Source organism: Gobio gobio, assembly GCF_949357685.1.
Source record: "Gobio gobio genome assembly, chromosome: 3".
NCBI classification, from domain to species: Eukaryota; Metazoa; Chordata; class Actinopteri; order Cypriniformes; family Gobionidae; genus Gobio; species Gobio gobio.
Window position 1 is genome coordinate 17,416,718 of NC_137099.1, and position 26,142 is coordinate 17,442,859.

The following is a 26,142-nucleotide window of genomic DNA, read 5'->3' on the forward strand; positions in this document are numbered from 1 at the left end:
CAAGTAACTTTGTGGGCGGGGTCTCGGCGCTGTTGCTATTTTCCCGGCGGGATAAATGGCTCTTGCGCCCGGCGCAAATCTAAAATGGGTTGGTCTGAAGTAGCTTCATTATTCATAGGTGTGGTTTGGGCGTAACGTGAATAAACCAATCAGAGCGTCATCCAACATTCCCTTTAAAAGCAAGTGCGCAAGTTCCATTATGGATTGCTATTATTATGGCGTATTTACCAGGCGCACGCCAGGAGCGGTTTCACAGCCGAGGAGACTGATGTTCTTGTAAGAGCAGTGAAAGACAGAGAAGTGAAGTTGTAATGTTGTACATTATGGTAAGGTGATTTCACAGTCTTTTTTTTTTTTCAGTCTTTCAGTTTTTTCAGTTTTTCAGTCGATTTTTTTTCCTGGTTCTTGACGGACAAACAATTTGTCAGATGTCCTTATATACATATATGTCTTGCCACTATTGGGCAAACAGGTCTTATCCTTAATTATTACAATTAGCCTGAATCATTTGTAAGCTAGATTTATGCCTATTTTTTCACATCTTCGTGGCACACCACAATGATTTCCGTCATCTCATGTGTTAATATTTTTTTAGTGTAACAATTTATGATTTGCAAAAATAACTGTTGCATCTGTGTAGGTTACATGAGCAAAGTGTATGCGCGTTTTGCACGCTATACATTATGGTCAAGCATGCGCCCTTAAAATAGCATAATGAACAACGCGCAACGCGCCACTGACTTTAGACTAGGTTTTTTCTGGTCAGTGGCGCAATTGTTTAATGGAACAGCAAAATAGCACCAGGGATTGTTTGCGCCGGAACACGCCTCCTTTTTTGCGCTGAACCGCCCAGGGAGCGCAAGTTCATTCACTAGTTTAGCGACGTGCTTCTGTGGAGGGAAAAGCGCACTTTGCGCGGGTGCAAAATAGGAATGACACATGCGTCGGTGTACAAAGTCAATTGCGCTGGGTGCAAGATAGGGCCCTTAATCTGTTGTTCAGACAGTTGCACCACCTGACATTTTGGGGATTTAAGATAACAAAACATAAAATAGTAGTATTTAAATGTACTATGTATTATTTAAATGGGGGGGGGGGGTACATACAGACATAATCATAAGAGGTTATAAGAATTACATAAATCAGCATGAAAATTTAAAGGTTCCTTACAACAGACTCAAGGATGTTATAAGTTTTTAAAGGCTTTGAGTTCAAAGGTTTTGACATTTTCTTAAAGGAAGTGAAAAGGGACTTTATATCAGAGGAAAATGTTCTAAAGTTGGAATTACAATGAATGCTTCTGGCTTTGTGAAGATGGAATTTACCCAGAAGACAAAGCAATAATACAGTATAATCAAGATTAACATCATTAGAATGAAAATCAGACAAAAAAAGAATAGATTCTGTCAATTGTACCAATTTGTAACCAAATGTGTTACCAAAAAGACTTGGAGAATGGCCAATGATAATACAGATGTTGAATTGATTGTTCTTCAATATTACAAAAGGAACATAAAGAATATCTTTAATATTCTTTAATATTACCAGGGATAAAAAGTTTGTGAGGAAAAGTCCATAAATTATACAATTCAGAATTCGGATAACAGATACTCCGTTTAGTTTGTGCTTTAGGGAGGTGTCTTGGAGTTGAAGAAAGAACTTTCCTAATAAAGAAGTTATTGCATTTCTTATCTACATGAACACCATTAATTGCAAGTGTAGGGATATAGTTGTTTAAACATCCGTATCTTAAATGTGCTTTAAACAAAGTTTTTAAACTAACACGAATACTTTTGATCTCCTTATTAAAATCTTTTACTGAAATTGTGGCATCTTTCAAAGATAAAAATTCAGCAAAAGATAGAAGGTCCCCTTGAGTACTGAACAAATCAAAAACAAACAGAATATTTTGATTCACCCATTCCTTTGTTACCAGACAGTACATTCTCATTATTCCAAATAATAAATGTGTGTGGGGAGAAATTATTTTTGAAAGCAATCTTCCAGGATTCTAGAGCTTGTTTGTGAAAATTTGAGAGTTTAATAGGTAATTTACTGCACTTAAAATTACAGGACAATACAAATTTAAGGTCACCACAATGTTTTTTTGAATCTCTGGTTGATCGATTGAAAATCTAAAGCGTTAAGACCACCCTCCTTGTAACTTCTTACCAAAGATTTCCTTTGGACACATTCCGTTTTATTTTTCCAAATAAAACGGAAAAACACTTTTTTTTTAATCAATATATAGGGAAAGAGCTGGGTAAACCAGGCGTGATATGGCTTCAGCCTGTCAAGTCTCTTCAGCGCTCTTTAGAGCATTTGCTGTACATTCGCGGCAGATATTGCAAGTGCCATTACGCACTGAAGATTTAGAAACAAAACCAACGGTTCAAAAACCAAAATATTAAGGGAGGTGAGCAACGCTATGCATTTCGCCACCTTCACGCTCGCTGTCGTTACTAAGCAACCAGCTAAACAGCTGCTGCTTTGATGACACAAAAGCACCCCGGTTCAGACCCAAATAATATAATATGAACACAGTCCAGCGGGGGCAGGGGGAGGGGGGAGCAATCGAACTCGGGTTCGGTCCAGGCAATTGAACCAAGAGTAAAAGCACCCTTACGGAACGTTTAACTTCAATACCATCGACAGAAACTTTGGGTGCTTTCACACCTGCCTCATTTAGTTCGGTTGAATCGTACTAGAGTTCGTTTTCCCCTTTGGTGCAGTTCGTTTGGTCAGGTGTGAAAGCAGCAATCACATTCGGGTGCGCACCAAAAGTGGACCAAACAAGCGTACCGAGACCTCCTTGAAGAGGTGGTCTCGGTATGCTTTCAAATGAACTCTGGAGTGGTTTGTTCGTGGTGAGAACGTGATCCGACCTCGAGCAGACCCAACTGCAAAAAGTACTGATAATTTTTGGACTAAACCAGCTGCTGTAGTCAGCTGCGCTGTGCATTATGTGATGAGGAAGTGTTTGTTGACAGTTTGCACTTTAGCATGGCAGCTCGCAGACAAACTTGGAGTAGTGAGGAGGTGCGGAGCCTCATAGAAATTTGGTCTGATGACCATATTAGATCCCAACTTTCGAAAACTCACAAGAACATTGCGATCTTCGCTTGAAGTGACGAGCGATGCGCGCTCGCCGTTTGCAGTGCATTACAACGTTGTTTTCAAGCCGCATCCGCATTTCATCATTATAGAAGTGTATTGTTTGCATATTGTGGTGTATACAAACAATGTAATAGATTATAGCCAGGGACAAATTGGACACATTTTGGTTCGTTTCAACTGGTTCGGACCAAAGCAATCAGTGTGGTGTGAGGAACCAAAAAAGCTGAAAAATGCTACAATGTATAATTGTTTGCCCCTGGTTCATACCAAATGAACTGAACTAGAGATGTAAAAGCACCCTTTATCTTAGGGTGCTTTCACACTTGGGGCCCTATCTTGCACCCAGCGCAATTGACTTTGTACACCGACGCATGTGTCATTCCTATTTTGCACCCGCGCAAAGCGCGCTTTTCCCTCCACAGAAGCACGTCGCTAAACTGGTGAATGAACTTGCGCTCCCTGGGCGGTTCAGCGCAAAAAAGGAGGCGTGTTCCGGCGCAAACAATCCCTGGTGCTATTTTGCTGTTCCATTAAACAATTGCGCCACTGACCAGAAAAAACCTAGTCTAAAGTCAGTGGCGCGTTGCGCGTTGTTCATTATGCTATTTTAAGGGCGCATGCTTGACCATAATGTATAGCGTGCACAACGCGCATACACTTTGCTCATGTAGCCTAATCTACACAGATGCAACAGTTATTTTTGCAAATCATAAATTGTTACACTGAAAAAATATTAACACATGAGATGACGGAAATCATTGTGGTGTGCCACGAAGATGTGAAAAAATAGGCATAAATCTAGCTTACAAATGATTCAGGCTAATTGTACTAATAATTAAGGATAAGACCTGTTTGCCCAATAGTGGCAAGACATATATGTATATAAGGACATCTGACAAATTGGTTTGTCCGTCAAGAACCAGGAAAAAAAATCGACTGAAAAACTGAAAAAACTGAAAGACTGAAAAAAAAAAAGAATTAGAACACTTGTTTTTTAAATTTTTTATTAAAGCATGTAATAATGAATTATACAAAATTGTGTGTATCAGCAAGCGTAACAGCAAGCAAAATGTGATTGGTGGTTTAACATGTAAGTATTTTGTCTATCTCTCTAATGTATGTGTATTTTGCAAAGTTGAGGAAGAAACATTGCTTAAAGGGGTGGTAAACCACGATTTCACTATTCTAACTTTAGCTAGCGTGTAATGTTGCTGTTTGAGCATAAACAACATCTGCAAAGTTACAACGTTCAAAGTTTAAAGCAAAGGGAGATATTTGCTTTTAAAGAAATCAGTTTCTAAGAACTACAGCAAACGGCCAGTAGGCGACTACACACATTCCTCCAGGGTTGGTGACATCAACAGGCTCAATATTTACATAAACCCCTCCTCCGAGAATATTAAATAAGGGAGGGTGAGGCCATTTTCTATCGTGGCGCTGTTGTGGTATTAGTTAGTTAGGCTGGAGTGTTGTTGCCGCGATGCCGAGGAAACGCTGTTATTTTCATCCGGATTGCAGGTCTGGGGTACTTGCTCTGTTCAGCCTTCCTTGGGATGGGGGTGCGTTGCAGAGCGTTTAACACACAGCATGTTATATGCACGTGTGTTTGAGTCAGCGGGGAATCAGGCGCGCAGGGCTCTCTGCAGCACATCTAACAGAGGAAAACATCCACCGTCTTCGCGATTTCAATGCCGGATTTGCACAACGTCAGCTGCGTGAAAAAAACACTGCCGGTGCGTGGATGCACGACGCGCGCGCTGCACATTTCACGGAGGACAACACAAACCTCCACAAACTTCGCTAGTTCAATGCCAGATTTGCACAACGTCAGCTGCGTGAAAAAAACACTGCCGGTGCGTGGATGCACGACGCGCGCGCTGCACATTTCACGGAGGACAACACAAACTTCCACAAACTTCGCGAGTTCAATACAGGATATGCACAACAGCTTGTCCTGAAAGCTGGATTTACAAACAGAATCTGTTTACGGGCCACAACCTGTAAGTCTGATTTATTTTTCATCGATGTGTTTTCCTGTAATAGGTTGTACATTGTAGCAAGGAAGTAAACAGATGACAGCGCTGTTCTGCAAACCAGTCTGTTAAATGCTCATTCATACTTAACGTTATCCGACGAACACCTAACATTACAAACACTAACATTAAAATCACAACAGCGAACCTGACATTAGTGTAAATAATTCTTTGATTAGAGCTTTTATGTATTGTTTATCTTCAGGCATGCTAAACATGGTTCTGTGTGTGATTTGGCTAACTTACTAGAAAAGCCAGTGCTCAGTGTTCGTTTTGGGTTAATAGTTCTTGCGACAGATATTTGGCTATAATCGTTCTAAAAATACAAAAGTAACAGTGCCATTCAGTAGCGATCATTATAGATCCGCAGTCTCTTGAGGACTGAACAGGTTCTGCTCGATCATCTTCACTCAAATGTTCTCATATGGTTTTATTGATGCCGACCAAAGCACAGCCTCCGGTAAGGGGCGTGACGTTTCCGACAACCGGGCACTGCGGTTAGCGAATCAGAACACACTAGGCCAGCTAACCAATCAGAGCCCACTGCGTATTTTTGAGGGACTGGCTTCATACAACCCGGAAAGCATCAGACCGTTTTACAAGGAGGGACAGAGCAGTGTAGAATAAAGGTCAAATATATGAAAAATAAGGCAATTTTTTTTTAAACGAAGCATGAACACATGTTACAGTGCACCCCACAAACACAGTCAAGCCTTCAAAAGAATGTGTTTTACCACCCCTTTAATTTACTCTCCCATTGCAATCAGGTTAATTATCTTTGGGAGAACTTAAGTTGATATCTTTCTCCTTTTATAAAATGTTATTTAAACTTTTCATTGAAAGATATATTTTGTTATTTTTCTAGGAGTGACCATGATATTGATCTTGTTGTTAATTTATTTGTGTTGCATTGTACATTTTTTAGTCACAAAAAACAAATTTCTCAAGACTTGCCTAGATTTGACGTCTTTATCACTGATATTTCCCTTAATTTAATATCTCTTAAACTCATTGATAAAAATAACAAGTCTCTTAAGAATTATGATCATATTTTTCTTACTGGTTGAGGTGTCATAGTTATTTCTCTGTATTTTTGATTCTTCTTTATTTTTTCATTTTATGTGAATGTATTCAATGCAGTGCTGTTTCTTTTCTTGCAATAAAATGAAAAAAACTAAAACAAATGTATACATCAGTCAAACAGCCATTTGTAAACTTATGGACGGTTCTTGCAAAGAGCAAAATTTGCATGAGTAGCCACTTCGGACAGCAAATAATCTATGAAAATAAATAGCCACATTATTTTAAAATTAGGTTTTAAACATAATAATAATAATTGTGATTATTATGCAGTCATCTTTGGAAGCTCCCTGTTTTTCAGATGAGATTTCAACCAATTTACAATATAAATACTGTTCTTATTTGCATATTTACGAGATTAAATCACTAAAACAAGTACATCATGCGACAGGCACACAGCCTGTTTCATTAACTGCTTGTCCATCTGTGGAAACGTCACTATGTAAATCCGCTCTGGTTGTCTTCTAAAAAGAAGTACACAGATATAGAGGGAAAATGCAGAGCGTGTTTGCCGTCTCTGTCTGACACTGACGCTGACAGAAACTACAGAGTGTGAAAATGATATATACCTTTCTGATTTTTAACTTCTACCTGATGAGTTTTAATTAGGTCAGAGGAAACTATTTAATACATTTTAAGAAACAATAAAAGCTTTATTTTGAAATTAATCTGGGTGCAAACAGCTAGGAAAGTCAACCTCAACACAATAGGGTATAATTAATCAATTTAAAAAACAAAAACTAAAGTCATCTATGTGCCCATGCTTCAGTATTTGTGTCAATAATGGGAATGAGAATGTGTTGCAATGGTATTCTTAGTCTTTGAGAATGTGAAAGACTGTGATTAGGGTGTCTTAAATATTAAAATGTGCCACTAACATTTCAATGATTTGATGATATCTACACTCAACATGTTATTGAACATGACCGCACTAACATAGCAAATAATCCATTAACTACTTAAAGAATAGTTTGTTGATTATCCAATTTGAACTGAAAAAGACAATGATCACCTGTGTCATTAAACTTCGTTGTCAGTTCATCACAAATTGCTTGTCAAGGTCTGTTTGTGCCCTTTAATAACCATAAAAATGCACTCATGCTTAAAGAGCGGTCAATTGTAAACCCAACACTCCATTAGCAGCTTTGAATTACTTTTTAAACACTATGTGCCGTTGATTTGTGTCTTAACACACCGAATGAAGACGATCAACATTGTAAATGTACTTATAATTACACATTTCTCAACACATACTTTAAACGATCATTTATGTCCAGCATTGCAAGCCATAATGACTGTCCTCGTGTTTAAGCGAGACCTTTGGAGCATAATCTGCTCAGTGAATACCCTCATTTGTCCAAATGCAGTGCGGCAGGAAAACAAACAGAACAGTGAATGGTAAACAAAACAGAGTTCCTTGCAATTACCCATGAGCATGTGGAAAGCAAATTATTATCCTCATAAGAGTTTGTTCACATCATGCTGTAGCCTATATCATTCTGTTACTGTTTCTTAAAGGTGAAGTGTGTAATTTCTGTGGCAATAGCAAAAACAAACAAAAACACCTAAAAACAAATCAGATTGAATCCAATGATTGGATGAAAATGTTTTGATCCTGACACTTCCACAGAAGATACAATATATTGGCAAAAGTTTTGGGCTGCCTGCCCTTACATGCACATGAACTTTAATGACATCCCATTCTTAATCCGTAGGGTTTATTATGGAGTTGGCCCACCATTTGCAGCCTTCTAGGAAGGGTTTCCACAAGGTTTAGGAGTGTGTTTATGGGAAATTTTTACCATTCTTCTAGAAAAGCATTTGTGAGGTCAGGCAATGATGTTGGACTAATTCATTCCAAAGGTGTTCTGTCGGGTTGAGGTCAGGACTCTGTGCCGGACAGTCAAGTTCCGCAACACTAAACTCGCTCATTCATGTCTTCATGGACCTTGTTTTGTGCACTGGTGAGCAGTTATGTTGGAACAGGAAGGGCTCATCCCCAAACTGTTCCCACAAAGTTGGGAGCATGAAATTGTCCAAAATGTCTTGTTGTGCCAACCCATTCTTACTCCCAAGGTGTCAAAATTTGAAGCATGGTCAAGAGCCTTAAGCGTCACAATGAAGACGCTAAAGGTACCCCTAGGCATCACCGTATCGACGCGCAGAGTACTCCATAGATTTCAGTTGTTTGCCCATTGCATCAGATCAAGATGCGTTTAATTCTTTGCATTTGTAAAAGCAGACAGACATAATTTTTTGAAAATGTATAGACTACTTTTATATTTTGGAGCAACTAACCCCACTCCTACCCTAAACCTACCCAGTTCTAAACAGTATAAAACACATAACAGGCAAATAAAAGTACAGTCACAGGTATTTATTGCAAAAACTGACCCAAACAGTATAAAAGTGTTAACTCATGTTGCATTCCAAGTCTTCTGAAGTCATACGATATCTTCATGTAAAGAACAGAGTTGATCTTAAAGTTTGAAGCCATTCAGGCGCTCCGTGAATGCAATGCTCTCATTCATTCAAATCTCATTCAGATGATACACCTGACTCTTGAGCATGACACAATCGGTCACAAGACACGCGAGAGCCAATGACATTTCAACCAAAGCTGACGCAATTAAATTTGAATGTGTGCATGATCTTAGGGATGGGATGGGGTTAGGTTACATGTTCAAATGTGTCTAAATAGTGCAAATAAATGTAAATAAAATTATGCTGGCTGATTAAATCGAGAATCACACTCCAACATGTCTTAATGGCAAAATCATAACCCAATATATAATTTCATCATGACGATAATGTTCCCATGCCCAACGCGTCTGTTTTTGATGCCAAAGGTTTCCCATTGAAATCAATAAAGCAACCTGCGCGTCGAAAAATTACGCCTAGGGGTGCCTTTAGCATCTTCATTGTGACGCGGAAGGCGCTTGACCATGCTTCAAATTTTGACACCTTGGGAGTGAGAATGGGTTGGGTATGCTGAAGCATTAAGAGTTCCTTTCACTGGTACTAACCCCCGAAAAACAACTCCACACCATAATCCCTCCTCCACCAAACATTACACTTGGGACAATGCAGTCGGGCAAGTACCATTATTCTGGCAACTGCCAAACCTAGACTCGTCCATCGGATTTCCAGACAGAAAAACATGATTCGTCACTCCAGAAAACATGTCTCCACTGCTCTAGAGTCCAGTGGCGGCATGCTTTACCCCACTGCATCTGATGCTTTGCATTGCACTTGGTGATGTAAGGCTTGGATGCAGCTGCTCGGCCATGGAAACCCATTCCATGAACCACACAAAGGTTGGAGGTCAGTAGCTACTGACTCTGCAGAAAGTTGTCGACTTCTGCGCCCTGTGTGCCTCAGCATGCGCTGACCCCGTTCTGTGATTTAACGTGGCTGAGTACATATACTGTATATAATGGCTTCTACAAGAGCATATACCATCGATTAAAAACCCTGTAGCTTACAGTAGGTTTGTCTTTAAAGATTTATAAGTTATTGTTCAAAATCAATTCCCCTATCAAGAGAATGAATGGGATTTATACTTCCATAACCCAACTACTTCCATAACCCAACTAGCTAACCAGTAACTAGTCTCAGCTTCAGAGCTGATGCACATTGGCACACAAATTTGGAAACTCTTCAAGAGTTTCAAAGTCGTCATCTGATTGATTTAATTCTACAGGATTTCCTAGAGACGTGTGTGACACATTCTTTGACGGTCCATCTGGAAACAAAGCCGTCACAACACCAAATCAAAAAGAAGAAGAAAGCTGTCATGTTTGGTGACAATGAGCACTTATCATGATCAACTAAACACTGGATTTTCAAAAGTATGTGAACTTCACAGAATGGATTCTTTAAAATACGTCCGTGAGTTTTACACGCCAGTCTGTTATTTCCAGACTCTTAAACATGAATCTGAACAAAACAAACTGTGATTGGTTGCTTCACATGTCAGTCAGACAGCCTCTGGGCGGGCCTTGGCCAATGAAAGCTGCGATGGAGTCCAGACCGTCTGCCGTCAGTCTGAAGGTCTGGCTATGCAAGACTAGCCAGCCACCACAAACGACCCAGATACTGCCCCCATCTGCCACTGGTTAAATAAAAAACAAATAGTCCCATCCCGAAAGTCAATGTTGCTGTGTGACGGTATAGTGTGCAGTGAATGTACATAACAGTAATCTGGGGCAATTGGCGATCTTTGAACGTTAAGGTAATCAAACAACTATGTTTTTAGTGCCACAGTATTTACACTTTTCAGGGGGAGACCAACAAATGGCTTCCTTACATGTGGGATAGAAGGCTTTTTAATGTTGGAAACTTTAAAGTCAATGAAGATATCCTGAAATTCTCAGTGATATTCAGAAAGCTGTAAGAAGTTTAACCTTCTCATTTGTGACCTAGTGTAAAACTCCATCCATTAGCCCAAAAACCGAAAACTAATGACGTGGTCAAAAGGAATTCAGCGTGTAAGCCTTTTCAGCCTTTCGGTGAAGTTCTTTTAATTTATTGATATCTCATTTTAAATCTGACTCCATTAATAATTTTATCTGACTCCAATTCTAAGTGACTCCATAAAGTGTGCTACATTTAGAGTTTATCAGCTGATTTTATGATTAGTTGCGATTTAATTTAGATCGTTGATTTTCTTTATATCTTCCTAGTTTTTATATTCGTTCATCGAGAGACCCTAAATCGCTTAGAGACATGACGCGTCCGGATATCGCGCGCTCACGGGCACAAAACGGTTACTTCTGTGATTAGTCAGAGGATGTAGGGTGAATATTTTACCTTTAAGTGGTTGCACATGCTCACTCAACAAAAAGTGTAATTTTAGTAATATCTACGGACTACAACTTGCTAACCCAGCGATAGTCAGAAATCGGAATATCGCGCACGCTGCGCTCCATGCTTCAGTCGTGGCGTCATCGGTGTGATCTATCATAACCCTAGATTTTGCGGTAATAAAGGACTCTACATCGATCCATACTAGAATAACGATTTCGGAACCATACAAGAGAAATCAAGGTTAACATTTATTTTGGCCAGACAGGAAAAGTAAATATCGTAAACAAGAATCCATGGTACGCAACTGATCAGCGTAAAAACATAAAACACAATTGCAAAGCAATATGAAAATAATTTAAAAGAGTCATCATGTCTGGCACATCTACATGCAGTTTGCACGGGGGGTCTGATTACAGAATATTCCCCCAGAGAGTTAGAACATCCAGCCTTAAATACTCCAACTAGAACAAAAGGGCTGTAAATATTTGCAACACCCCCACCTGGTTTTGGGGGAGTGGATCAGATATCTTTGAAGAGACTACTCAAAGGAGAACTGAATTCTCATTAGTTTTCCAATCTTTCTAATACTACTAGTGACTGCAGTGAAACTGAGACCATTTTTCCATTCGCACTGAGACCTTTAAAAAGACATCAAACATGAAAAGGATAAAACAATAAATTTACAAATAACATCATCACTGATATATCTGCATTTGGTGACTTGAAACCAGGACAAGGAGAGGGCAAAATGGGGAGGGGGGAGGAATGTTTGTCAGGGTGTTGTCACAGTTTCTGTGAGATCTTTTCCTCAAGATTAGTGACTTTTATTGTTCAATTACTGAGGTGTGTAGCTCAGCTTTTGTCTTAGCACCAAAACCGACTCTTACAGACGGCCCCTGGCCAATTGGGACAAATTCAGATTAGTTCCCAAGGGGACATACTTGGACATTCCTTGTTTCCATATTTTGGATGTAATTTCCGAAGTTTTCATGGTGCTGATCCTGGAGTTAACAGCACAAATCAATGGGTGCCGGATTCAAGCAGTCACCTGAAATAACAACATTAAGACAGGCTGAACATGAAGATGAAAACACTGCTGAAATACACCTCAGCGGCACAGTCCCTTTAGGTGTAGGCGTACTGTGCTGATTGGATGCTGAAGCAATTAGGCAGGATATCTGTTATCCCGTTGGTCAGGTTTGTTTCCACCTGCCGATGATTGTGAGGGTTTTCAGTCTGTAGAATGACTTGTTGTCCCAAGTCAGTTGCGTTAGTAAGCATGAGCAGAAAGTGTCAGTGGAAAGTGTCTTTACACTTTGAGGAAACATCTGTGTCCTCCCCAGGATTCTTATCAATAGCTGACCCTTAGAGAAATCCTCGGTCACCTTCAAGCAGAAGGTTTGGTTTGCCGGGCAGGTCAGATCTCCATGGGTGAAGGAATCATTTCACTGATGATGCTCCATTGTGTGCGAGACACCTGAACAAATTCTGAATAACCATGCAATAATTGAACACTGATGACTTTGTGGTTATTGTGAGATGGAAAAAGAGAGTTGTTGGATAATCACAAGAACATCAAAATAACAACACATGATAAACTCCTGTCAGAAGTGCGAGTGGTAAAAACGGTCTCATTTCTCAGTGTCATATATTTAGTGAGCAAGTCTCATTTGATCGCCAGATTCTTCAATACCACTAGTGATATTGAAGCGGAATTTAAACATGGTCTGGATGAATTGAAGGAAGGGTATCAAAACCGTCAATAGAACAGTAGGTTTACCAGCAGTATGCATAATTAAAATATATCACATAATTAAACATGGAAATACACAATTGAATAATTGCCATTATAAAATTGTTTGTATCAGTTGTTTTGAATGCAAATCATTATTGAATTCTTATGTTTCAATCAGATTACTTAGAGAATGAGATTTACAGAAAAAGAGATTTAAAATCTTTAGTTAAACTTTGGCACTCATCTTCTGCGCATTTGATGTACAGGCGCTGTCACACTCAATGATGCAGGTCTGACTGAGAATTGTTTACTTAATTTATAGAAATGCCTGATCCCAGATCTAAGTCTTTAGATATATGTTATTGTCATTAGTCATATGTTGGAAACTAGGGGCCCTTCCAGTTTTCAACAATGCTAAGGACTGGACATATTAAACATTTTGTCCATCAGTTTACTGATCAATTAATTGTCCATTAATTAATGTGTGACAAAGCCATGCACATGTTTTATGCATCTTGCAGTGTTTACATACAGGAAGTTGACATGGCTGTAAGCCGTAAAATTATTCAAACCAAATAAAAGGTAATTATGAAAATAAAATTGTTCAAACCAAATAAAAAGGGAATTATGAAAAATAATTAATTTTGTCCTGTATGTATGAAGATTAATAGTGTATGATAAATTTGCATTATGTGTATGATTTTGGCCTGGATAGTCCCATGATCTATGCCAGGAAAAATGTGTTGTGCGGTGATAGAATTAAGGATGTGTGTTGTGTATGGATGTGTATAGGAGATGGGTGGTGTCTATCCTACCATAATCTGTGTTGTATAATTTTATTCCAGTTTTTATACTGGGAAGCCATTTAACTATGTGTGCTGTGAGGTGTGAATGGCTTCATGAAGTCTCTTCCCTCCCATCTCCTAGATGTTAAGTTGTGTGTGTGTGTCTTGACTTCAGACCCAGTGGAATCTGGATCTGAAGGGTGGCAGCCATTCACCTGAAAGGAAAACAAGCACAGAGCGAAATACAGTTTATCTTGAACCTTTACACAAATTTAATTAAGGTAGATGAGGCTATCTTATTTTTTCTTTACTGGTCTTAGCCAGATAGATTGTTGTAGATGGCTTTAACCTGTTACGGTTTTATGCCATTATGAGAAAATTTGTTGTAGTTTACAAATACATGTATCATAATCATGATCATGTTTCTGTGAAGAAAAGGTTAGATAAACTGATTTATAATGGTCAGATCTGACTATGTGTAAATGCAGTCAGACCAGTTGCACCTTAAGTTGCTGTTGCAGTTGTGTTTACACAATCTGCTGTATTGTGATTTTATCACACCCAGGTCCCCTGGGGCAATCTCATTAAATGATGCTGTTTATACAAGTCAGATCTGTGTTTAGAGCATCCGGTCACCAGGTGTTTATGGTGTCATTTGAACTCTTGACCCTTTGGATCTCTGTGTGTCCCCTGTAGAGTGAATGCCTTAAGTTAACATAACACACAACTCTCATTACATTCCCAGTAAAATGACTTCCCCAATCAGGTCCCCTGTAATCTGACGCACCCAGAGAGGAATTTGCTAACACTTGCGAGTTTCTTTGCAATGGAAAACTTGTACCTCCCCTTTCTCATTGGGCTGCAGATCATTGAAATATAAATTATTAGGCCTTGCCTGAATTCAACTTATTCAAGTTACAACCATCAGGTTACTCATTTAACTGGGCATTGTAATTTTTCTCATTTAAATTATTGCACAAATAGAAGATACAGAAGTTCTTTCTCTTTAGGTTTTTTCCTCTTCAGTTTCTTCCTTCACAGTTCTGTCCTTAACCATTTATATTCTCCTTCCCATAATTTCAACACTAATAATGCTCTTGCCTCCCTACTTGCACATCCCATCTTTCTACATTCTAATCCTTCTCATACTTTCCCAACCTTCTTTCCTCTTCTAAATAATGCTGAATTATCCTGAGATTAAAACCATTTCTGGCATTTATAATATAATTTACATTATAATCATAATATAAATCATATTATATTAAAATAGTATGAATTAAATAATCATTTTATTTGCTGGTCTCAAGAGGAGTCATTTGTCCATAATAATTTGTTATCATCTCACTGATCTTTAGATTGGTCCTGCAGCTGCTGCTGTGCTGGCCTGATCATTGGGTGCACAGCAATAAGACCAAACTGGAAGCCAGTTATAAACTTAGTTGCTGTGAACGTCCAATAAACTGCAAACACTGAGAGCACAGATCAAATTATTGCTCAATTCAAAGATTTTTGTGACTACACAATATAGAATTGGGCACAATTTTCTTGTTTCAGGCTGAGAAGTTATCAATTGCATTCTTTGGGGAATCTATTTGCATATGAAAAGGAAGGTTTGACAAACACAGGTCTGATGGAGAAAGCCAAAGATTATCTTTGGTCTGTTAATTTTCTCAGTCTCTTCTGTGACATTAATAAACACACAAAAGTGCAGTGATTGCAAAGTCTGAAGTAAGACCCTAGTAAAACGCTATATTTTATAAGACATTTATAATTGTGACATCAGACCTGAACCAGTTTTGTCCACCTTCACATTTTACACACAAAGGATTCCAGTGAGATCGTTTCAATGTTATTTTAGCTCATCTACTCACAAGATTTCATTCACAAGTTAACGTGACCATTTGTTCTTTTTCTTTGTCGCGTTGTTGGCAGCAAAGCAAATTAACAAATGTAACTGGACATTTTCCTCAGAATTCAAGGTTTTAATTTACAGAGCTCTCTTGAGTACAGAAATAAAATTTCCTCTCCTGCTGCGTGTGCAAACAAGGAGAATTTTAAAGCAAGGGATATCATTTCTACTCTACGCTGTTGCTTTCATGTCCCTGATAAGCAATATGGTTGTCTTCTTTTCACGCCCCATCAGATTTATACAGTATTCAGTACTATACACTCCCAACATTTATAAAAGGCAAATAAGAATGGACTTACCATAACAGCTGAAGAAAGAGAAGAAGATCAAACCTCTCGCTTGTGGCATCCCAATATTTAGCTGAAAAGACACTCGCCGCCACCGGGAGATCACGTCGAGGTCACCAACTGTAAAACTCCATCCATTAGCCCAAAAACCGAAAACTAATGACGTGGTCAAAAGGAATTCTGCGTGTAAGCCTTTTCAGCCTTTCGGTGAAGTTCTTTTAATTTATTGATATCTCATTTTAAATCTGACTCCATTAATAATTTTATCTGACTCCAATTCTAAGTGACTCCATAAAGTGTGCTACATTTAGAGTTTATCAGCTGATTTTATGATTAGTTGCGATTTAATTTAGATCGTTGATTTTCTTTATATCTTCCTAGTTTTTATATTCGTTCATCGAGAGACCCTAAATCGCTTAGAGACATGACGCGTCCGGATATCGCGCGCTCACGGGCACAAAACGGTTACTTCTGTGATTAGTCAGAGGATGTAGGGTGAATATTTTACCTTTAAGTGGTTGCACATGCTCACTCAACAAAAAGTGTAATTTTAGTAATATCTACGGACTACAACTTGCTAACCCAGCGATAGTCAGAAATCGGAATATCGCGCACGCTGCGCTCCATGCTTCAGTCGTGGCGTCATCGGTGTGATCTATCATAACCCTAGATTTTGCGGTAATAAAGGACTCTACATCGATCCATACTAGAATAACGATTTCGGAACCATACAAGAGAAATCAAGGTTAACATTTATTTTGGCCAGACAGGAAAAGTAAATATCGTAAACAAGAATCCATGGTACGCAACTGATCAGCGTAAAAACATAAAACACAATTGCAAAGCAATATGAAAATAATTTAAAAGAGTCATCATGTCTGGCACATCTACATGCAGTTTGCACGGGGGGTCTGATTACAGAATATTCCCCCAGAGAGTTAGAACATCCAGCCTTAAATACTCCAACTAGAACAAAAGGGCTGTAAATATTTGCAACACCCCCACCTGGTTTTGGGGGAGTGGATCAGATATCTTTGAAGAGACTACTCAAAGGAGAACTGAATTCTCATTAGTTTTCCAATCTTTCTAATACTACTAGTGACTGCAGTGAAACTGAGACCATTTTTCCATTCGCACTGAGACCTTTAAAAAGACATCAAACATGAAAAGGATAAAACAATAAATTTACAAATAACATCATCACTGATATATCTGCATTTGGTGACTTGAAACCAGGACAAGGAGAGGGCAAAATGGGGAGGGGGGAGGAATGTTTGTCAGGGTGTTGTCACAGTTTCTGTGAGATCTTTTCCTCAAGATTAGTGACTTTTATTGTTCAATTACTGAGGTGTGTAGCTCAGCTTTTGTCTTAGCACCAAAACCGACTCTTACACTAGTGAGATTAAATTTACCATTTTTGAATGTGAAATCCCTCTATTCCATACTGTCTGATGGTTGTTTGATATTAGCGCTATCTGAGGCTGATGAAAAGGGACTTCCAGAAAAGTCGGATCATCTGATATCTCCTCTTCTCCTACACAAGGTTGAGATGTCTGAACAGTTTGATGAAACCTCAGAACTTCACAGAAACTCTGACTTCACAACTTTCAAAGAAGAGATGAGCAAACTCCTCCGCATATCTGCATTTCAACCACACTCTGTGTCTCTTCTCCATCTCTCTCTCTCTCTCTCTCTCTCTCTCTCTCTCTCTCTCTCTCTCTCTCTCTCTCTCTCTCTGTTCCTTTCATTCTTTCTCAGTCACAAAGAGGAATGTTACTTTGTGTCTGGTTTCCTTTGTCTCTTCTCTCCGGAATGATGATTTAAACACTGTTGCTGACTCTCTGAAACATTTCCCTCCACCTGTTTTTGTTCTATTGATGTCCAAATGAAATGTAATGGTCAAAATACGGCACACAGTCACTGTGTTTGTTTTGGTGCTTTTTCTCATTTGTGATGGAAAAACGTCAGATTAATACATTCGATTTAAAAGGAAAGTGATGGATGGGAGCAGAAAAAAAAGGATGATAAACAGGGTGGAGAATTCATCCCGGGTTTATCCGGCTCCTACCGGGATTCATCTGCCCTCTAAGCATCTAGTCAATCGCTCAATTACTCTACCGTTCGGGGTCCACACACACGTACACAGATATCTAGGATTATTTTTTGGAGACCAAAAATGGATGCCTCATTTTACTCCACATCACTGTGAAGTTTGTCCATAAGGACTTATCAATGTCAGCGGTTCCACACACTCCCCATGAGGGAAAATCTCTGTGGTGAAAGACTGCCAAAGCAGTAGCTCACCGCTTGGAAGCTGCAGCAAGCCGCCAGGCCCGGATTCTTTCAAATTTATCTTATGTCAACCTGAAAGGTGTGTGTGTGTGTGTGTGTGGATATCTTCCCACCCATAAGGTGAGGGCTGGTAAATGAAAGACTGCAGGTGACACACCAAAGTCAGGTTTCTTGGATGTGTACAGGAGGATACACAGGGATACAGTTTTTACCTGTCTCTTTTCCCACAAAGCTGCTGTGCTTCTATTGAAGAAATTAATTACCAGGCAAGTTATATCAAGCATCTCACATACAAACACATATGAGTACGATATGCATACAAATTCTGATGGATGATGATACATAGAAAATTCAGTTTCAAAGCAGTGTCATTGTCAAGTCTGGGCACGAATATGGAAAAGCACACTAGTTATACAAACATAATCAACAGTAAAAACAAGCTCTCAATGTGACAGTATGATATTATTTTTACCAAGAGGAGAAAATTACAGTCAATGTTAAAGCACATAGTTTTTGTTAGGCGCACTGACACAAGACATTCAGTCCGAGTTGTTTTTTTTGTTTAGTTTTTTTTCTATTTAGCAAAGCCTAATTAATGATCAAATTAAAGGATTCATTAACCAAAAATATAAAATTCTGTTATCATTTACTCACTCTCATATCACCCAAACCTGTATGACTTCTGAAGAAATGGTTCAATGCAATTAAAATGAATAAGGACTATCCAAGCTTCAAAAAGGAGGTAAAAATGCAATACAAAAGGCCATACAATAGTTTGTGTGTGAAGAAAAGAAATACAATAACAACTGCAACTGAATCAAATGAGTGAATTGAACTTGAGAATCTGATTTATTCTGATTTGTGAACAAATAATTCAGAACTAAATCAACGTATTCAGCGTAATTCAACGTTTCAGTCCTCATTTGTTTTCATTATACTTAAATTTTTGTTCATAAATCTTTTTAACACTATATTACTTGTACAGCACCTTGGTTTCAACTTGTTTGAATTTTAAACAAGCTTAATAAATAAATAACTATCATTTTAAGTCTCTGTTGTATTTTAAAACTCACAAGCTATGTTTTTTTTTTTCTTTTTTCTTCAGAATACCACATTCCTGTCACCATCACCACAAATATCGGCCCCAAGAAAGAACACATTGCTATCATTAATTATTGTACCTACAGTAAACGGAAAAAAAGTGTCATCCTTTGCTTTTTGTGTGATCTCGCTTAGGAGGTAATTATAGAGCACAAGTTATTTGCATAAGAAATGGATTTGTTAAGGCTGATTTGGTTAAGAAGAGACAGGGTTGGATACAGGCTGGTGAACACTGCAATTGTATCAAATTAAATGTGGCCTTTATTCACTTTTGAATGGAATAATTATTCAAAACTACTAACTATTAAAGTTTTGATTTAGAACTCCCCTCTCATCCTTTCACAAATAATTACTGTCTAAAGGCCCATTCACACCAAGAATGATAACTATAAAGATAACTATAATGATAACTATATTAGCACAATAACGTTCTGTTCATTATAAGCATGGACTGCAGTTTTGTCGTCCATCACTTTAAACGCTCAAGCTCTTTAAAGCAGGATGGATTCTGATTGGCTGTCAATGTTTCTATCATTCAGAAGCTGGATTTTTTTTTCATTTCTCATTTGAAAAATAATTTCTCTCTGTCATTATGGTTCACTAAGTGCAACATTCCTATCAGATTTGAGGGACAAATTTACAGTTTATGTCAAGTTTAGACCCAGGGTTTGGTGCTCCTATCAGGGATGGGGGTAGGGGTAGGTTTAGGGGAAGGGATAGGGTTAGGACTAAATTTTCTGACAAGAATGTTGTTCCATAATCAGTAAAATATGATCCAGGAGCATTAGGCTACTTGGCTACTCAGTGACTGTCATTAACGTTATAGTTGTGGCATGGACTCTGGTATCCTTTTACATTTAGAACGATTTTTGAAACTATATCTTTATTGTAATAGTTATCAGCCTTGGTTTGAACGGCCCTTAAATCTGAATATCTGAAATATATTGTTCTCTGCAAGTGGCACCAAGTCTGCACATTTGATTGTAAACCATCTAGGTGTGTCAGTCAGAGTCCTGTGAACCCCACAGAGGCCAGGAACCCCACGCGTGAACTGCTAATATGTGATGTAACGGGTGGAATAATATATAGGGCCTTATTTTAACAATCTAACAATCACGCCCTTTAAATAACAAAAAAATACTGCGCCATTGACTTTAGACCAGGTTTTTGTTGGTCAATGGCACAGTCAGTTGCCTCAAAATAGCAACACGGTAACAATGCGCATGAACACACCTCGTTTTCAGACAAGCACCCCATGGGCGAACAGATGGACACAAGTGCATTTGCTATTTAAAGAACTTGCCGCTGAACGTGAAAATGATAACTGCGCAGTTCAAAATGCTTACACTACGTCTGACGACATTGCACACCAGTTATGCTCGTCAGACGTAGCGTAAGCATTTTGAACCGCGCGAGACGTTACACTTTTTCCGTAAGTTGAATACAGAAGACGCTCCGCCAGAAGTTTGAATTTTTACTTTATAAAGTTTTAAATATGGATATTTCACACAAATGCATTGTTTAGTTTATCAGCCGTGTGGAGTTCATCTATGATGAATAGATGTACTTGTATGGACTTCAAAAACAGAGCAACATTCACTGCCATTATATAGCTTGGAAGAGCCAGGACATTTTTTAAAGGTCCCATGGCATGAAAATGTCATTTTATGAGATTTTTTAACATTAAAATGAGTTCCCCTAGCCTATATATGGTCCCCAAGTGGCTAGAAATTTCGATAGGTGTTAACCGAGTTTTGGCTGTCCTGCTCTGCCTTTGAGAAAATGAAAGCTCAGACGAGCCAATCTGAAATCTTCCCTGTTATGTCGTCATACGAGAAAAGGTTACCTCCCCTTCCTCTGCTTTGCCCGCCCAGACTAAACAAAAAAACGTAGTTTAGTGGGTTTAGAGGGGTTCCACATGTTACAAAGTTCGTAGAATAATGAGGAAGAAGACAGGACGGCATGACTGGGTTTATTCAGAGCTCTCAGACACAAACAAAATACTCGCGCTCTCAACAACTCGGTGCAATAAAACTTTCTCAGCTATCTTTCCCCAGCTCTCCGTCTCTCTGCTCCACGAGTGCCCAGTCCGTCTCTCTGGACTCTCTGGACTGGCAGTGCTTGCAGAGTCTGACGGTGTCTTGCTAAACCACGCCCCCTCCGCCACATAATCTAATACTCATTTCAAATGCAAAGATGTCAGCCAATCACAACAGTGGCCGTTTTCACTGAAGTCTCACAGCAGACACGCCCCTTGAAACAAAGCATTCAAGCCAGAGGGCTAATATCAGTATAGAAAAAATGCCTTTTATTTCTAAATTATGACATTTTTTTATGTAAAAACCATACTAACAATATAAGTACACCTCAGGAAACATTATAAAATAAATAAATAAATCCATGCCATGGGACCTTTAATATAACTCTGATTGTGTTCGTTTGAAAGAAGAATGTCATATACATCTAGGATGGCTTGAGGGTGATTAAATCTAATTTTCACTTTTGAGTGAACTAACCATTTAAGTACTGCAGGTGCTCTGTGTCTCTGACTCTGGTGTCAGTGTCAATAGCCTGGTGACATAAGCAGGCGATCTGCAACATAAATGACAACACCCATTTCTCAGTGCATCTAATCAAAAGCCAAAAAAATTATAGTTGATGGTAGCCTGACGTTGTCATACTCAATTCTAGTCAGAATATGAGTCTGATACTGCTCCGTTGGGCTGTGATTATGGGGAGTGTCTCAACCGAATCAGGAAAGACCTCAATTGGATAGACCTACAACCAATCAGAGCAACGGAGCAGCGCATAACGTTAGTTGTCAAATGTCAACTCAACTGCACACAGTGTTGCCAAGTCCGCGCTTTTGCCGTGGGCTATTTTTCCATGTCCGCGGGTTGAAGCGACCCCGATTTTGTGATATTTAGACGCAGGAACCCAGGCAACCTAGACAAAAAAACACATATTTTACTCCCCAAACGCCGGAGAATACCATATTCGGCTGGCATCCAGGCTAAGTTGATGTCCCAATCCACCTTATTTTTATCATAAAGGTGGGACGACCATTTTTAACTTGAATGTGCAAGGCTTCCAGTCAGTATCAGCTTCCAGTTATTTTAGCTGTACAAAAACAGACTATTATGCTGCTTCATACTGCAAACTGGTATTTGCTTTCATATCCATAGTATATGTAGCTCTCTAGCAGGGTTCACTGTAAAGCATTATCTATTGTGAAGGGTCATTTCATTATGGTTGTTGTAGTGCTGTGCTGGAATTTATTTTCAAGGAAGTACCGTGTCTATTAATGGGTATAGCTACAGTAATGTCTTCAGCTAGTCAGCTTGAGGTCCTTTACATCTAAACTGGTTGTATCTCTTAAGCCTACACTCTAAAAAATGCTGGGTTAAAAACAACCCAAGTTGGGTTGAAAATGGACTAACCCAGCAATTGGGTTGTTTTAAGCAAACATTTAACCTAACCACTGAGTTAAAACGACCCATTTGCTGGGTTAGTCCATTTTCAACCCAACTTGGGTTGTTTTTAACCCAGCATTTTTTGAGTGTAGTAATATCTTTTTTTCCCCTATCAACTGTTGTTAAATGTTGCATCACATTTTCTTTTTGAATATCCTATTTAACTCTGAAATATGTCAAATTAAGAAAATAAAATGGGATGTGAATGCTGTTTTATAAAAAAAAAAAAAAAAAAAGTGACAGGGTGACATTGTTGAGACAGAGAGATGACAAACAGTCCTGTATTAATTGAATGGCATTATATTAGCTAATTTGGAGCCTCCCTCCAAAATATATATTTAAAAAAACATGGTCGGTTGTGAAAAATTGTCTTTCTACCATATGATGACAGGTCTTCACCCACCCACCCATCCCTGCTCTCTCTGAGATTTGTGATGTTACAGTTGGTCCGTCTGAATAGATAAGAATTAATGACTGTGCCTTCACAGAAACAGCTGAGTGCCTGTGTAAATGCTGTGAAGTGTACGTGTGTGTGTGTGTGTGTGTGTGTGTGTGTGTGTGTGTGTGTGTGTGTGTGTGTGTGTGTGTGTGTGTGTGTGTGTGTGTGTGTGTGTGTGTGTGTGTGTGTGTGTGTGTGTGTGTGTGTGTGTGTGTGTGTGTGTGTGTGTGTGTGTGTGTGTGTGTGTGTGTGTGTGTGTGTGTGTGTGTATGAGAGAGAAGGCTGTGGAGAATCAGGCTAAACCTGGGCCTAGAGACTTCCGAAGATTCAATTAACATTTTTATTAAGGGCTGTTCACACTTGGGGGCTAGCACATCACCAGAACTGTGAGTGTGTGTTTGGGTACAGGCATTAAGAGAGTATGTGTATTCTTTAAAGAGTAAGCTGTATTAATTAGAATTCTTGACTCTTATGGGAGACTGCTAAGCACCGAATGTTTATCAGGGCTGTGATTGGAGGAATCCGAGTGTTTACTTACTAGCGTGTTTGTGTGCTGAACGCCTCACTGAGACCGGCTTAAGAGCGATGCTGTTAATGAAAATGTCACGTTTCACGTGACATTATCGCTGTGAGAGCGCTAATGAAATAACTGATGATCCCCGCAAAATCTCCATGTATCTCCAGTTTGTGTTGCACTGAGATACGAAATTGATAGTCAAACGATGGTTTTGTAACTCTCACAACTATATTGAAATATATAATAAATCAGATAGATGGATCTTCCAAAAAATTCTAGGGATTGTGTCACTTTGTTCAAAGTCTGATCTAAAAAATTATTGGTTTCCTTTTTTTTTTTTTTCGTTTTCTGAACTTTAGAGTTATACTTTTTTTTTGGAAAAATTATACAAAATAGGTCAAACGATTTAACCGAAAAAACAGTAATATAGTGAAATTGTATACTTTTTTAAGAATCTGTTTGAAAAATTATACAACATAAACAAAAGTCAAATGATGGCCTTGCCATTCTCACAACTATATTGACATAAATAATAAAGATAGATAGATAGATAGATAGATAGATAGATAGATAGATAGATAGATAGATAGATAGATAGATAGATAGATAGATAGATAGATAGATAGATAGATAGATAGATAGATAGATAGATAGATAGATAGATAGATAGATAGATAGATAGATAGATAGATAGATAGATAGATAGATAGATAGATAGATAGATAGATAGATAGATAGATAGATAGATAGATAGATAGATAGATAGATATAGATAGATAGATAGATAGATATAGATAGATAGATAGATAGATAGATAGATAGATAGATAGATAATCATGCAAACGATACATAGATTTTAAGAAAGTCTTATACTCTTATGCACCAAGGCTGTATTTATTTGACTGTAAAAACTGTAATATTGTGAAATATACTTTTTTATTTATTTATCTGTTTTAATATTAAGGTAATAATCCTGTGATGGCAAAGCTGGTGTAAGAGCGATGCTCTTAATGAAAATGATGATTCATTGTTTATCAGTTATTATCGCCTGTGAGGGCGCTAATGAAATAACTGATGATCCCCACAAATCTCCATGTTGTGTTGCAACATCATTTTTGATGCATGCACGTGGGTAAAACAAATTTTGTCTCTTTGTTACATTTATTAATTTTGATGTGAAGTACATAAATTCTCATTTGTCTCTCACACACAAACAAAATGCATTCTCCTCGTGAAGAGCTTTATGGGGCCGCCCCTCTGGCAGCTTTGATTAGTGGTGGCCGCGGACAGGCAGATGGATGGTCTGCTGTGAGACGGGTGGAAGGACCTCAGGCTGAAAAACGGGAAGAAAGACAGATGATGGAGGAGAGGAACTGCATTTCTCCATCAGCGTCTTCATCAAGAGTCACTCACTGAGAGCATGAGAGTGACCTCCGACCTTCGGCCATCATGTTGAGGGCTTGGAGGAGGTGGCTGATTGGTGGGTGGACAGGAAGAACTCTCACTCATCCATACCAGCTGTCAATCAAACCGACGGCAATGACAAATGACTGCAGAGACAAAGAGAGAGAGAGCGTTGCTCCTTTTTTCCCCATGTTCTCCAGTGGCGCATAAAAAGCACCTTGTTGTACATTTATTATGAGTGTTTTTGATCTATTTTAAAAGCGAATTAAGGCGATACAAGCTTGTAAAAGTGCCATCATGCTGGTAATATGATTCATGCTGATAGTGTATTGACAGAAAAAGAGAGACTATTACCAAAGCCCTTTTGAAGCAAGCCTCTTCACTCAGTGGCCATTTTGGTAAAATCCCTGGACAGATGGTTTCTAGTCACACTAGTACAGCTTCCATCTATTTGAAAGAGGAAAGAAAGAAATCTCAGTTCATCTTACAGTAATGGTATCATCAGCATTGCTTTCTTAGCTCGTATTAGGTTAAAAATGTATTTTTCTGTTTGGTCCTGCAAACGCGCATTTATTTTTATAGGCCATGTTGGCCTCTGAAGTTGAATAAATTTACATTATATTTACATTTAGTCATTTAGTAGATGCTTTTATCCAAAGCAGCTTGCAAATGAGGAGCATCATAAGCAATTTATCATACAAGCGCCAACAATACTCGCAACACCGCAATGCTGGGGTTCTAGAGGAAGCAAAAGCAGAAGTAAAACTGTAAAGTAAAAGAGAAAAGAGGTGGAAGTGGAAGTGGCTTCTGTGTTAAGGAATTGTGGTTGTGGTTTGAGAGATGCGTGTAAAGAAGACGTGGGGATGTGATATGGGTCCTTTTTAGTTAATGTTATCATGTATTGTGGTTTTAATATATACTCCATTGGATCTATTCCTGTGATAGCAAAGCTTTTTCAGCAGCCATTACTTCAGTATTCAGTGTCACATGATCCTTCAGAATCATTCTATGCTGATTTGATGCTAAATAATTATTTCTTATTATTTCAATGTTGAAAACAGTTGTGCTGCTTAATATTTTAGTGGAAACCATGATACATTTATTTCAGGATTCTTTGAATATAAAATTCAAAAGATCAGCATTTATTAAAAAGAAAGAAAA